At 30.0% G+C, this 15,341-nt stretch overlaps 1 long non-coding RNA gene across 1 annotated transcript; it reads right to left on the bottom strand.

Moving 5' to 3' along the window:
• Window positions 1–2,725: 2,725 nt before the first annotated feature.
• On the bottom strand, window positions 2,726–3,414 carry LOC129926098 (uncharacterized). The gene is made up of 3 exons (XR_008777788.1): window positions 3,188–3,414; window positions 2,928–3,076; window positions 2,726–2,821 (listed from the first exon to the last, which is right to left on the bottom strand). It is a non-coding gene; the product is annotated as an uncharacterized LOC129926098 (long non-coding RNA).
• Between the last annotated feature and the right edge of the window lie 11,927 nt (window positions 3,415–15,341).

Here is a 15,341-nt window from a genome sequence, read left to right as displayed (position 1 = left end):
TGTGGTCTCTTTTTGATAAATATCCTCCAATATCTAAGCATAGTATTTAACAATTTTTTATTCGCGACTCAAACCAAGAATGCCACCATATTTATTTTATAATGCCGTTTTTAAGTTGTTTTATTAAACAGCCACACTTTCTTTACAAAATAAATATGTTGGCTTATTATCATGTTGAACAAAAAAAAAAAAAAGTAAAGATCTGCTAACTTGTCCTGGTAGATTCTACATTCAGAGTCCCATTTCATAAACACACAAATGTTAAAGTTCATGGTACCAATCCATGAGAGAAAAAAGTGAGGGCCCAAACGTAGGTAAAGATACATTTTTTCAACCTTTTTTTTTTTTTTTGTTTGGAAGGTAGATTTCTACACATAGTGCCGACGTTTCGGCGGGCCGGATGGAACCACGTTGCGGGCCGCATCTGGCCCGCGGGCCGTAGTTTGGGCATCACTGATCTAGTCAATCTAGATTTCAAAGCAAAGAAAACAGAAGAACTGTGGACCATAAGGCAAAGACGATAGGATCGACATGGACCAAGCTGAAGAAATCCAGAATATTTATTGAAAATTTTTAGTTAGATCTAGACTAATAATCTAGAATACTAGGACTATAGTAATCTATACATTCTTTTCTAGACTCTACTAGACAAACTCTAATGATGATTCTAATATTAAATATGTAGATCTAGAGCAGTGGTTCCCAAACTTTTTTGTCTCGTAGACCCCTTGCCATGTTTTCTGCTTTTCGGTAGAACCCCTGCTTAACTTATATTTTTTTTTTTTTTATTTTTTTTTTTAGATAAATTTTTTTAAATTTTTATTTTTATTTATTTATTTTTTTTTTTTTAAATAATTTTTTTTTTTTTAATTTTTTTTTTTTTTCGAGAATTGACTATCCAGGTACTGACTTCACTGTAGACCAGTGGTTCCCAAACTTTTATAAAAAAAATTTTATAATTTTTAAAAAATTTTTTTTTTTTTAATTTTTTTTTTTTTTCGAGAATTGACTATCCAGGTACTGACTTCACTGTAGACCAGTGGTTCCCAAACTTTTATAAAAAAAATTTTATAATTTTTAAAAAATTTTTTTTTTTTATTTTTTTTTTTCCGAGAATTGACTATCTTGGGACTGACTTCACTGTAGACCAGTGGTTCCCAAAATTTTAGTAAATTTTTTTTTTTTTTTTTTTTTTTTTTAATGTTTTTTTTTAGATAATTTTTTTTTTTTTAATTTTTTTAGATAAATTTTATTTTAAAATTTTTTTTTTTTAATTTTTTTAGATAAATTTTGTTTTAAATTTTTTTTTTTTCTTTCGAGAATTCACTATCCCAGGACTGACTTCACTGTAGACCAGTGGTTCCCAAACATTTAGTAAAATTTTTTTTATTTTTTTATTTTTTTTTTTTTTTAATTTTTTTTTTTTTTTTTTTTTTTTTTTTTTTTTTTTTTTAATTTTTTTTTTTTTTTTTTAATTTTTTTTTTTTTTTTTGAGTATCATTGTAAGTATCATTGTAAAAGTTTTCACAAAGAGTTTCTCGTGTATCTTTCACGTGTCCGCCGAACTGTTTTCACTTAAGGGGAAGGGACGAAGGCCAGTAACTGGCCCCTTAGCCAGTAGGCTTCAAGCAGGAAGAGCTCATTAGCCACATAGCAGAAGGAAAACTGAATTTAAAAATCTGCTGCCTTGCAACTATTCCCAAACATGGGAAAGCTGTCGTGGGTCAACCCTGAGGAAAAATAAGGAGCTGGCAACCCCTAGGCAGTTTACAGCACACAGCGCTACACCCCATCAGAGCCTGTGACGCCACTGGTTCCTAACTGATCCCAAACTGTATATATTTCCTTTGCAAAGAATCACATAAGAAGCTTTTAATTTGATAACTCATGCCACCGATGTGCCCTTGAACTGTATTTTTGTTTAAAGAAATTCTTTTAATAATATCAGATGTAGGTGTGTGTAAAACAGTTTTCACAACTACAACGGCTGGTAAAATCAATGTTTTACCTATGTTTCCATATTTTGCTATAAGTAAAGAGATATTGTAAGATGCTCACAAACCAACATCTTCTCTATTTATATATGATGTTGAAGTGAGATTGTGTGGGTCTATTCTTAACTTTATTTTTGAGTGCTAGAAAATTTTTAAATCTTTATCTATTTTGTCAGGGTGACATTGTCTCAGATGATCCTCTAGCAATTGGTTTCGTATCTACCCATTCTTTCATGTCTTCACATTGCTCTCTGTCTTTCATTCTTCATCCTGGAACTCAATGGTCAAAGGAAGATAACCCTGGTATTATTTTCTGGAAATAAAAAAAGACTGATTAAGTCCCTTAATGTAATTAACACCATTTTTTTACAAAATACATTAAATTCTTACCATTACCTATCAATCAGTCTGTTGAACCATGGGGGCACCACACAAGATCTGTCAAGAGCCCTTCTATATTCCTCTCTGTACTTAGCCCTGGATAAACCATTTCATGGCAGATCTGCCCATTCTTTGATGTCTTCACATTGCTCTCTGTCTTTCATTCTTCATCCTGGAACTCAATGGTCAAAGGAGCATAGCCCTGGTATTATTTTCTGGAAATAAAAAAAGACTGATTAAGTCGCTTAATGTAATTAACACAAATTTTTTTTAAAAATACATTAAATTCTTACCATTACCAATCAATTAGTCTGTTGAACCATGGGGGCACCACACAAGATCTGTCAACAGCCCTTCTATATTCCTCTCTGTACTTAGCCTTGGATAAACCATTTCTTGGCAGACCTGCCCATTCTTTGATGTCTTTCCATCTCTCTGTCTTCCTTCTTTGTACACAAATGGGGAAAAAATGGACCATAATTCTTAAAAAAGAAATTTAATATCATTAAATAAAATTTAATTTAATTTCTAATTATTAATAAAATATCTTACCAGAATGCTAGCCACACTTTCTAAAACTATGACCAGTGCCTTATTTAAATCTTGAATTATATTTCTAGTCTAGGAGTTCCAATCAATTTTGTTGTATACAAAGGCCATGATACTGATTATAGGAATATGCCAGATGTCTGTTTCAGCATCTGAGTAAATAAATTAATGAAACTCCTATGACTCTAAGTTAGGGTAATGTCATCTTTCATATCTGTATTTAAAAAAAAAACAAAAAAAAAACAAAAAAAAACTGGACATACATTCCTCATTATCAGTTCCCATCCTGTTTGTCATTTAAATATTTTGGACATTCCTTTTACATTCCAGCCAAGATCTTGCAGCGGACAGTAGAAAATGGCAGTTTGATCTTCAGATCATTGTGTCAACCGTCTCGTGCAAACCACAAAACCAGGCAGTGTAATCAAGATCTACCTAAGAATGAAAAATACTATCAGATACAATTTCACATTACATCTAAAAAAGGATAGCTATATTTAACTTGATCTAGTAGAAGATGTACAACTATCATACCCATATAATGTAGATTAACAAACTGATTCAAGATAAATACTATTATCTTCTTATCTTATATAATACAGACGTTACTTCAAAAAAGAAGATGATTACGTCCTATGCGTCAAACATTTAGTCATGCATATTAACCAATGACTTAAATTCTGCCAAGTCACTGGTTTTCCTGGCTAGCTCAGGCAACCCATTCCATGCTCTAATAGCACTAGGGAAGAAGGAGTATTTGTACAAATTTGTCCTGGCATATGGGACGAGGAATGTGCCTTTATCTTTGTGTCTTTCAGAGTATTTTATTAAATTTTGTTTTTGTATTTGAAGATTATGGTTCAGTGTTTTATGTATGATTGCTACTTTACTTTTGAGCCTTCTGTCCTGAAGACTTTCTAAATTTAGTGATTTTACTAAAGGTGTTACTCTAGTCAAATGTGAATATTCGTTTGTTATGAATCGCACTGCTCTATTTTGTGTCTGTTCTAGTTTCTTAATGTTTTCTTGAGTTGTGGGGTCCCAAACGGAGGATGCATATTCTATTATTGGCCTAACCAAAGTTTTTAGTTTTATGTTCTTATTTGATTTATAGAAATTTCTTTTAATAAATCCTAATGCTTTGTTTGATTTTTTTGTAGTTTCATCAATATGTGGATTCCATGACAGTTTTTCATTTATTATAACACCTAGGTATTTTGCGTTTTTAGTCTGTGTTACTGGTTTGCCATGAATAAGATAAGTGGAATTAATTTGTTTTAGTTTTTTTGTTACTCTTAACAACTGACATTTTTCTGGGTGGAAAGACATGCTCCAATTTGATTCCCATTTCTGTAATTCATCTAATTCTCTTTGTAAAATATCTGTGTCTTGTGTTGTTTTTATTGTTCTATATATTATGCAATCGTCTGCAAATAATCTGACTTTTGTTCCTGAAGTAATGCAATTTGGTAAATCATTTATGTAAATTAAAATTAGTAGTGGACCCAAGACTGTTCCTTGAGGTACACCTGAGTTTACTATTATCGGTGTTGATTTAGAGCCATTTTTTATTACAGTTTGTTCTCTCCCTATCAGAAAGTCCTTAATCCACTGATGCAGTGGACCATTAATGCCGAAATATTTTAATTTTTTAAGCAAACTATGGTGGTGAACTTTGTCAAAAGCCTTAGAAAAATCTAGTAAGATAGCATCTATTTGTTCACTATTATATTAAGCCAATCCTACACCCATACTACTTGTATACATAAAATTGGGTGGATCTAGAATTTTAGATCTAGATAGACTAGATTCTTATTAAAATTCTAGATCTTTTCTATTAAGTAATAAAAACCTTTAAAATGTATTTTAATATGGATGAAGCTGAACAGAAAGGATTGGAAAATAGTCGATGCCAACGCAGAGGCTCTTGTTCTCGTATGAGCCATAGTTGTATATTGACTGAAGGTGGTGGAGATAATTCAACAAGATGATTTACAATGTAATTCAAGAGATCTGTCTAGGTTAGTTCATTATTTTTCTTGAAGATTTCTATGATCAAGTCTAGATTTTCTAGATCTAGCATCATATACAATAATTTCTAGAGATCTAGTGCTAAGTCCTATACATATGGGATCTAGATCTAATCAAGATCTATCTAAAATCAGAATAAAAAATATGGAATGTCACACTAGATTTAGAATAGAATAGCAAAGTTTTACCAATATCTAGATTTTTAGTCCAGTAAATCAACTTATATAGATCAAGATATAAATTAAATTCACCTTTTTATCTATCCCTTAGTCTGTTGGACTGTTAAGGCACCACACAAGGTTTGTCGACCATTCTTTTCCTCACCGTCTTTTGAATGACTAATTCCTGAGAATAGTAAACCATTATTGTTAAAGAATATACAGGTAATCAGTGCTTTTTTGTAAAGAAAAAGGTGCCGGAGCTCAGTGATGGATTGCCTTTTAACAACTAATAAATAAATAATAAACTTTAAAATACAAAAGTAACTTTTTCGCTGCATTGAAAAAAGTGCCGGTACGCTGTACCAGTGCTTACTAAAATGCTGCTGACCTGAAAAATTGTAGTTAAACTAAATAATACAGTAATATTAAGCCCATACTAATTAGTCTTAGATATATAGATCTAGAAATTATATTGACATTGTGTAGATCTAGTCAATCTAGATTTCAAAGCAAAGAAAACAGAAGAACGGTGGACTATAAGGCAAAGACGATAGGATCGACATGGACCAAGCTGAAGAAATCCAGAATATTTATTGAAAATTTTTAGTTAGATCTAGACTAATAATCTAGAATTATAGGACTATAGTAATCTATACATTCTTTTCTAGACTCTACTAGATAAACTCTAATGATGATTCTAATATTAAATATGTAGATCTAGAGCAGTGGTTCCCAAACTTTTTTGTCTCGTAAACCCCTTGCCATGTTTTCTGCTTTTCGGTAGAACCCCTGCTTAATTTATATTTTTTTTTTTTTTGTATTTTTTTTTTAGATAAATTTTTTTAAATTTTTATTTTTTTTTAATTTTTTTTTTAGATAATTTTTTTTTTTTTTTTTAATTTTTTTTTTTTTTCGAGAATTGACTATCCCGGTACTGACTTCACTGTAGACCAGTGGTTCCCAAACTTTTATAAAAAAATTTTTATAATTTTTTTTTACATTTTTTTTTTAATTTTATTTTTTTTTTTCCGAGAATTGACTATCTTGGGACTGACTTCACTGTAGACCAGTGGTTCCCAAAATTTTAGTAAAATTTTTTTTTTTTTTTTTTTTTTTTTTTGTTTTTTTTATAAAAAAAAAAAAATTTTTTTAATTTTTTTTTTTTTTTTTTAAATTTTTTTTTTTAGATAATTTTTTTTTTTAGATAATTTTTTTTTTTTAAATTTTTTTAGATAAATTTTGTTTTAAATTTTTTTTTTTTTTCTTTCGAGAATTCACAATCCCAGGACTGACTTCACTGTAGACCAGTGGTTCCCAAACATTTAGTAAAAGTTTTTTTTTTTTTTTTTTTTTTTTTTACACACACCTACATCTGATATTATTAAAAGAATTTCTTTAAACAAAAATACAGTTCAAGGGCACATCGGTGGCATGAGTTATCAAATTAAAAGCTTCTTATGTGATTCTTTGCAAAGGAAATATATACAGTTTGGGATCAATTTCGAACCAGTGGCGTCACAGGCTCTGATGGGGTGTAGCGCTATGTGCTGTAAACTGCCTAGGGGTTGCCAGGTCCTTATTTTCCTCAGGGTTGACCCACGACAGCTTTCCCATGTTTGGGAATAGTTGCAAGGCAGCAGATTTTTAAATTCAGTTTTCCTTCTGCTATATGGCTAATGAGCTCTTCCTGCTTGAAGCCTACTGGCTAAGGCGCCAGTTACTCGCCTTCGTCCCTTCCCCTTAAGTGAAAACAGTTCGGCGGACACGTGAAAGATACACGAGAAACTCTTTGCGAAAACTTTTACAATGATACTTAAAACAAATTAATTAATTAATATTTATTGTTTGAATGTCTTCTTTATAGAATGTATGAAACATGACATCCATAGGAACAGATGATAAGCCTGGGTAAAAAAACATTTCCAGTGTGTTTGATGATTCCAGCAATACATATTAAATTGGTTAAATTTGAATTTTATCAATAAAAATGAGTTATTATTTAATACTTTATATGTATTTTTAAATTGCATTTTACTCTTCAACTAACTAAAATTAGAAATTAGTTTTCAAATAAATTGCAAAAAAAAAAGCACTATAAGTTAAGCAGGGGGTCTACCAAAAAGCAGAAAACATGGCAAGGGGTCTACGAAACAAAAAAGTTTGAAAACCACTGGTCTACAGTGAAATCGGTCCCGCAATAGTGAATTCTCAAAAAAAAAAAAAAAAAAAAAAAAAAAAAAAAAAATTTAAAACAAAATTTATCTAAAAAAATTAAAAAAAAAAAAAAATTTATCTAAAAAAAAAAAAAAAAAAATAAAAAAAAAAAAAAAAATTTATCTAAAAAAAAAAATTAAAAAAAAAAAAAAATTAAAAAAAATTTTTTTTTTTATAAAAAAAACATTAAAAAAAAAAAAAAAAAAAAAAAAAATTTTACTAAAATTTTGGGAACCACTGGTCTACAGTGAAGTCAGTCCTAAGATAGTCAATTCTCGGAAAAAAAAATAATAAAAAAAAAATGTTAAAAAAAGTTATAAAAATTTTTTTATAAAAGTTTGGAAACCACTGGTCTACAGTGAAGTCAGTACCGGGATAGTCAATTCTCGAAAAAAAAAAAATTAAAAAAAAAAAAAAAAAAATTATCTAAAAAAAAATAAACAAAAAATAAAAATAAAAATTTAAAAAAATTTATCTAAAAAAAAATACAAAAAAAAAAAAATATAAGTTAAGCAGGGGTTCTACTGAAAAGCTGAAAACATGGCAAGGGGTCTACGAGATAAAAAATTTTGGGAACCACTGCTCTAGATCTACATATTTAATATTAGAATCATCATTAGAGTTTGTCTAGTAGAGTCTAAAAAAGAATGTATAGATTACTATAGTCCTAGTATTCTAGATTAATAGATAATACATAATGATAATGAAACTAAAGCAAACATTCTAAATAAATACTTTGCATCAGCATTCTCAGCCCCAGGAGACAAAGACATATTACTGAATTTGAACCAAGTAGACAACATAGAAGATATAGTAGTACAAGAAAATGGAATTCAAAAACTATTAGCCAACACCAAACCAAATAAAGCTTCTGGACCTGATGGTATTCCAGCTAGATTACTCAAAGAATTAAGTAATGAGCTAGCCCCAGTGTTCAAAATACTCTTTCAGGCTTCACTTAACCAGGGCAGAGTACCAAAGGACTGGAAAGAAGCTAATGTCACCCCCCTATTTAAAAAAGGAGAAAAATCTGACCCAGGAAACTACAGACCAGTATCACTTACCAGCATCACATGTAAAATCCTAGAACACATAATATGTAGAAACATCATAAACCACTTAGACAAACATAATGTCCTCACACCATACCAACATGGCTTTAGGAAATATAGATCATGTGAAACACAACTAATAGGACTAATTGATGATTTTTCAAAAGGTTTAGATAATAGTGAACAAATAGATGCTATCTTACTAGATTTTTCTAAGGCTTTTGACAAAGTTCACCACCATAGTTTGCTTAAAAAATTAAAATATTTTGGCATTAATGTTCCACTGCATCAGTGGATTAAGGACTTTCTGATAGGGAGAGAACAAACTGTAATAATAAATGGCTCTAAATCAACACCGATAACAGTAAACTCAGGTGTACCTCAAGGAACAGTCTTGGGTCCACTACTATTTTTAATTTACATAAATGATTTACCAAATTGCATTACTTCAGGAACAAAAGTCAGATTATTTGCAGACGATTGCATAATATATAGAACAATAAAAACAACACAAGACACAGATATTTTACAAAGAGAATTAGATGAATTACAGAAATGGGAATCAAATTGCCAGAAAAATGTCAGTTGTTAAGAGTAACAAAAAAACTAAAACAAATTAATTCCACTTATCTTATTCATGGCAAACCAGTAACACAGACTAAAAACGCAAAATACCTAGGTGTTATAATAAATGAAAAACTGTCATGGAATCCACATATTGATGAAACAACAAAAAAATCAAACAAAGCATTAGGATTTATTAAAAGAAATTTCTATAAATCAAATAAGAACATAAAACTTAAATGTTATTTAAAACTTTGGTTAGGCCAATAATAGAATATGCATCCTCCGTTTGGGACCCCACAACTCAAGAAAACATTAAGAAACTAGAACAGACACAAAATAGAGCAGTGCGATTCATAACAAACGAATATTCACATTTGACTAGAGTAACACCTTTAGTAAAATCACTAAATTTAGAAAGTCTTCAGGACAGAAGGCTCAAAAGTAAAGTAGCAATCATACATAAAACACTGAACCATAATCTTCAAATACAAAAACAAAATTTAATAAAATACTCTGAAAGACACAAAGATAAAGGCACATTCCTCGTCCCATATGCTAGGACAAATTTGTACAAATACTCCTTCTTCCCTAGTGCTATTAGAGCATGGAATGGGTTGCCTGAGCTAGCCAGGAAAACCAGTGACTTGGCAGAATTTAAGTCATTGGTTAATATGCATGACTAAATGTTTGACGCGTAGGACGTAATCATCTTCTTTTTTGAAGTAACGTCTGTATTATATAAGATAAGAAGATAATAGTATTTATCTTGAATCAGTTTGTTAATCTACATTATATGGGTATGATAGTTGTACATCTTCTACTAGATCAAGTTAAATATAGCTATCCTTTTTTAGATGTAATGTGAAATTGTATCTGATAGTATTTTTCATTCTTAGGTAGATCTTGATTACACTGCCTGGTTTTGTGGTTTGCACGAGACGGTTGACACAATGATCTGAAGTTCAAACTGCCATTTTCTACTGTCCGCTGCAAGATCTTGGCTGGAATGTAAAAGGAATGTCCAAAATATTTAAATGACAAACAGGATGGGAACTGATAATGAGGAATGTATGTCCAGTTTTTTTTTGTTTTTTTTTTTGTGTTTTTTTAATACAGATATGAAAGATGACATTACCCTAACTTAGAGTCATAGGAGTTTCATTAATTTATTTACTCAGATGCTAAAACAGACATCTGGCATATTCCTATAATCAAAATCATGGCCTTTGTATACAACAAAATTGATTGGAACTCCTAGACTAGAAATATAATTCAAGATTTAAATAAGGCACTGGTCATAGTTTTAGAAAGTGTGGCTAGCATTCTGGTAAGATATTTTATTGATAATTAGAAATTAAATTAAATTTTATTTAATGATATTAAATTTCTTTTTTAAGAATTATGGTCCATTTTTTCCCCATTTGTGTACAAAGAAGGAAGACAGAGAGATGGAAAGACATCAAAGAATGTGCAGGTCTGCCAAGAAATGGTTTATCCAGGGCTAAGTACAGAGAGGAATATAGAAGGGCTGTTGACAGATCTTGTCTGGTGCCCCCATGGTTCAACAGACTAATTGATTGGTAATGGTAAGAATTTAATGTATTTTTAAAAAAAAATTGTGTTAATTACATTAAGGGACTAAATCAGTCTTTTTTTATTTCCAGAAAATAATACCAGGGTTATGCTCCTTTGACCATTGAGTTCCAGGATGAAGAATGAAAGACAGAGAGCAATGTGAAGACATGAAAGAATGGGCAGGTCTGCCATGAAATGGTTTATCCAGGGCTAAGTACAGAGAGGAATATAGAAGGGCTGTTGACAGATCTTGTGTGGTGCCCCCATGGTTCAACAGACTGATTGATAGGTAATGGTAAGAATTTAATGTATTTTGTAAAAAAAATGGTGTTAATTACATTAAGGGACTTAATCACTCTTTTTTAAATTTTTACATTCATTTAATGTAATTATTTTATACAGTAATATATGATTTTTATCTTGGTAAATCATTTAAATATATATCCTGCTAATCAAACCAAAGAATCTTCTCAATACTTATTTAAAAATTTTAATTTTGTCTGCATGTAACAAATGTTTAACGAAAAGAAATGTACACTGTCCATCATTGATTATTTAAAACTGGGATTCATTCCTTCCTTGTCAAACAAGCCGTTGCCTAAGTGACTTTTTTAAAATAATGATACGAAACCAATTGCTAGAGGATCATCTGAGACAATGTCACCCTAACAAAATAGATAAAGATTTAAAAATTTTCTAGCACTCAAAGATAAAGTTAAGAATAGACCCACACAATCTCACTTCAACATCATATATATAGAGAGAAGATGTTGGTTTGTGAGCATCTTACAATATCTCTTTACTTATAGCAAAATATGGAAACATAGGTAAAACATTGATTTTACCAGCCGTTGTAGTTGTGAAAACTGTTTTACACACACCTACATCTGATATTATTAAAAGAATTTCTTTAAACAAAAATACAGTTCAAGGGCACATCGGTGGCATGAGTTATCAAATTAAAAGCTTCTTATGTGATTCTTTGCAAAGGAAATATATACAGTTTGGGATCAGTTTGGAACCAGTGGCGTCACAGGCTCTGATGGGGTGTAGCGCTGTGTGCTGTAAACTGCCTAGGGGTTGCCAAGTCCTTATTTTTCCTCAGGGTTGACCCACGACAGCTTTCCCATGTTTGGGAATAGATGCAAGGCAGCAGATTTTTAAATTCAGTTTTCCTTCTGCTATGTGGCTAATGAGCTCTTCCTGCTTGAAGCCTACCGGCTAAGGCGCCAGTTACTCGCCTTCGTCCCTTCCCCTTTAGTGAAAACAGTTCGGCGGACACGTGAAAGATACACGAGAAACTCTTTGCGAAAGTTTTTACAATGATACTTAAAACAAATTAATTAATTAATATTTATTGTTTGAATGTCTTCTTTATAGAATGTATGAAACATGACATCCATAGGAACAGATGATAAGCTTGGGTAAAAAAACATTTCCAGTGTGTTTGATGATTCCAGCAATACATTTTAAATTGGTTAAATTTGAATTTTATCAATAAAAATGAGTTATTATTTAATACTTATATGTATTTTTAAATTGCATTTTACTCTTCAACTCACTAAAATTAGAAATTAGTTTTCAAATAAATTGAAAAAAAATAGCAATATAAGTAAAGCAGGGGGTCTACCAAAAAGCAGAAAACATGGCAAGGGGTCTACGAAACAAAAAAGTTTGGGAACCACTGGTCTACAGTGAAGTCAGTCCCGCAATAGTGAATTCTCAAAAAAAAAAAAAAAATTTACTAAAAAAAAAAAAAAAAAAAAAATTAAAAAAAAAAAAAAAAAAAAAAATTAAAAAAAAAAAAAAAAAAAAAAATTAAAAAAAAAAAAAAAAAAAAAAAAAAAAAAATTAAAAAAAAAAAATTTTACATAAAAAAAAAAAAAAAAAAAAAAAAATTTACTGAATGTTTGGGAACCACTGGTCTACAGTGAAATCAGTCCTGGGATAGTGAATTCTCAAAAAAAAAAAAAAATTTAAAACAAAATTTATCTAAAGAAATTACAAAAAAAAATTTATCTAAAAAAAAAATTGAAAAAAAAAAATTAAAAAAAAAATTTTTTTATAAAAAAAACAACAAAAAAAAAAATAAAAAAATTTTACTAAAATTTTGGGAACCACTGGTCTACAGTAAAGTTAGTCCCATGATAGTCAATTCTCAGAAAAAAAAAATAAAAAAAATTTTTAAAAAAATTATAAAATTTTTTTTATAAAAGTTTGGGAACCACTGGTTTACAGTGAAGTCAGTACCAGGAAAGTCAATTCTCAAAAAAAAAAAAAATTAAAAAAAAAAAAAAAAATTATCTAAAAAAAATAAAAAAATAAATAAAAATGAAAATTAAAAAAAATTTATCTAAAAAAAAAAATACAAAAAAAAAAAATATAAGTTAAGCAGGGGTTTTACCGAAAAGCAGAAAACATGGCAAGGGGTCTACGAGACAAAAAAATTTGGGAACCACTGCTCTAGATCTACATATTTAATATTAGAATCATCATTAGAGTTTGTCTAGTAGAGTCTAGAAAAGAATGTATAGATTACTATAGTCCTAGTATTCTAGATTATTAGTCTAGATCTAACTTAAAATTTTCAATAAATATTCTGGATTTCTTCAGCTTGGTCCATGTCAATCCTATCGTCTTTGCCTTTTGGTCTACCGTTCTTCTGTTTTCTTTGCTTTGAAATCTAGATTGACTAGATCTACACAATGTCAATATAATTTCTAGATCTATATATCTAAGACTAATTAGTATGGGCTTAATATTACTGTATTATTTAGTTTAACTACAATTTTTCAGGTCAGCAGCATTACAGTAAGCACTGGTACAGCGTACCGGCACTTTTTTCAATGCAGCGAAAAAGTTACTTTTGTATTTTAAAGTTTATTTTTTATTTATTAGTTGTTAAAAGGCAATCCATCACTGAGCTCCGGCACCTATTTCTTTACAGAAAAACAAAGATTACCTGTATATTCTTTAACAATAACGGTTTACTATTCTCAGGAATTAGTCATTCAAAAGACGGTGAGGAAAAGAATGATCGACAAACCTTGTGTGGTGCCTTAACAGTCCATCAGACTAAGGGATAGATAAAGGTGAATTTAATTTATATTTTGATCTATATAAGTTGATTTACTGGACTAAAAATCTAGATATTGGTAAAACTTTGCTATTCTATTCTAAATCTAGTGTGACATTCCATATTTTTTATTCTGATTTTAGATAGATCTTGATTAGATCTAGATCCCATATGTATAGGACTTAGCACTAGATCTCTAGAAATTATTGTATATGATGCTAGATCTAGAAAATCTAGACTTGATCATAGAAATCTTCAAGAAAAATAATGAACTAACCTAGACAGATCTCTTGAATTACATTGTAAATCATCTTGTTGAATTATCTCCACCACCTTCAGTCAATAGACAACTATGGCTCATACGAGAACAAGAGCCTCTGCGTTGGCATCGACTATTTTCCAATCCTTTCTGTTCAGCTTCATCCATATTAAAATACATTTTAAAGGTTTTTATTACTTAATAGAAAAGATCTAGAATTTTAATAAAAATCTAGTCTATCTAGATCTAAAATTCTAGATCCACCCAATTTTATGTATACAAGTAGTATGGGTGTAGGATTGGCTTAATATAATAGTGAACAAATAGATGCTATCTTACTAGATTTTTCTAAGGCTTTTGACAAAGTTCACCACCATAGTTTGCTTAAAAAATTAAAATATTTCGGCATTAATGGTCCACTGCATCAGTGGATTAAGGACTTTCTGATAGGGAGAGAACAAACTGTAATAATAAATGGCTCTAAATCAACACCGATAATAGTAAACTCAGGTGTACCTCAAGGAACAGTCTTGGGTCCACTACTATTTTTAATTTACATAAATGATTTACCAAATTGCATTACTTCAGGAACAAAAGTCAGATTATTTGCAGACGATTGCATAATATATAGAACAATAAAAACAACACAAGACACAGATATTTTACAAAGAGAATTAGATGAATTACAGAAATGGGAATCAAATTGGAGCATGTCTTTCCACCCAGAAAAATGTCAGTTGTTAAGAGTAACAAAAAAACTAAAACAAATTAATTCCACTTATCTTATTCATGGCAAACCAGTAACACAGACTAAAAACGCAAAATACCTAGGTGTTATAATAAATGAAAAACTGTCATGGAATCCACATATTGATGAAACTACAAAAAAATCAAACAAAGCATTAGGATTTATTAAAAGAAATTTCTATAAATCAAATAAGAACATAAAACTAAAATGTTATTTAAAACTTTGGTTAGGCCAATAAAAGAATATGCATCCTCCGTTTGGGACCCCACAACTCAAGAAAACATTAAGAAACTAGAACAGACACAAAATAGAGCAGTGCGATTCATAACAAATGAATATTCACATTTGACTAGAGTAACACCTTTAGTAAAATCACTAAATTTAGAAAGTCTTCAGGACAGAAGGCTCAAAAGTAAAGTAGCAATCATACATAAAACACTGAATCATAATCTTCAAATACAAAAACAAAATTTAATAAAATACTCTGAAAGACACAAAGATAAAGGCACATTCCTCGTCCCATATGCTAGGACAAATTTGTACAAATACTCCTTCTTCCCTAGTGCTATTAGAGCATGGAATGGGTTGCCTGAGCTAGCCAGGAAAACCAGTGACTTGGCAGAATTTAAGTCATTGGTTAATATGCATGACTAAATGTTTGACGCGTAGGACGTAATCATCTTCTTTTTTGAAGTAACGTCTGTATTATATAAGATAAGAAGATAATAGTATTT

This window comes from Biomphalaria glabrata, chromosome 4 (assembly GCF_947242115.1).
Source record: "Biomphalaria glabrata chromosome 4, xgBioGlab47.1, whole genome shotgun sequence".
NCBI lineage: Eukaryota > Metazoa > Mollusca > Gastropoda > Planorbidae > Biomphalaria > Biomphalaria glabrata.
Note: the sequence above shows the minus strand (reverse complement) of the source record. Positions and strands in the feature narration are given on the sequence as shown.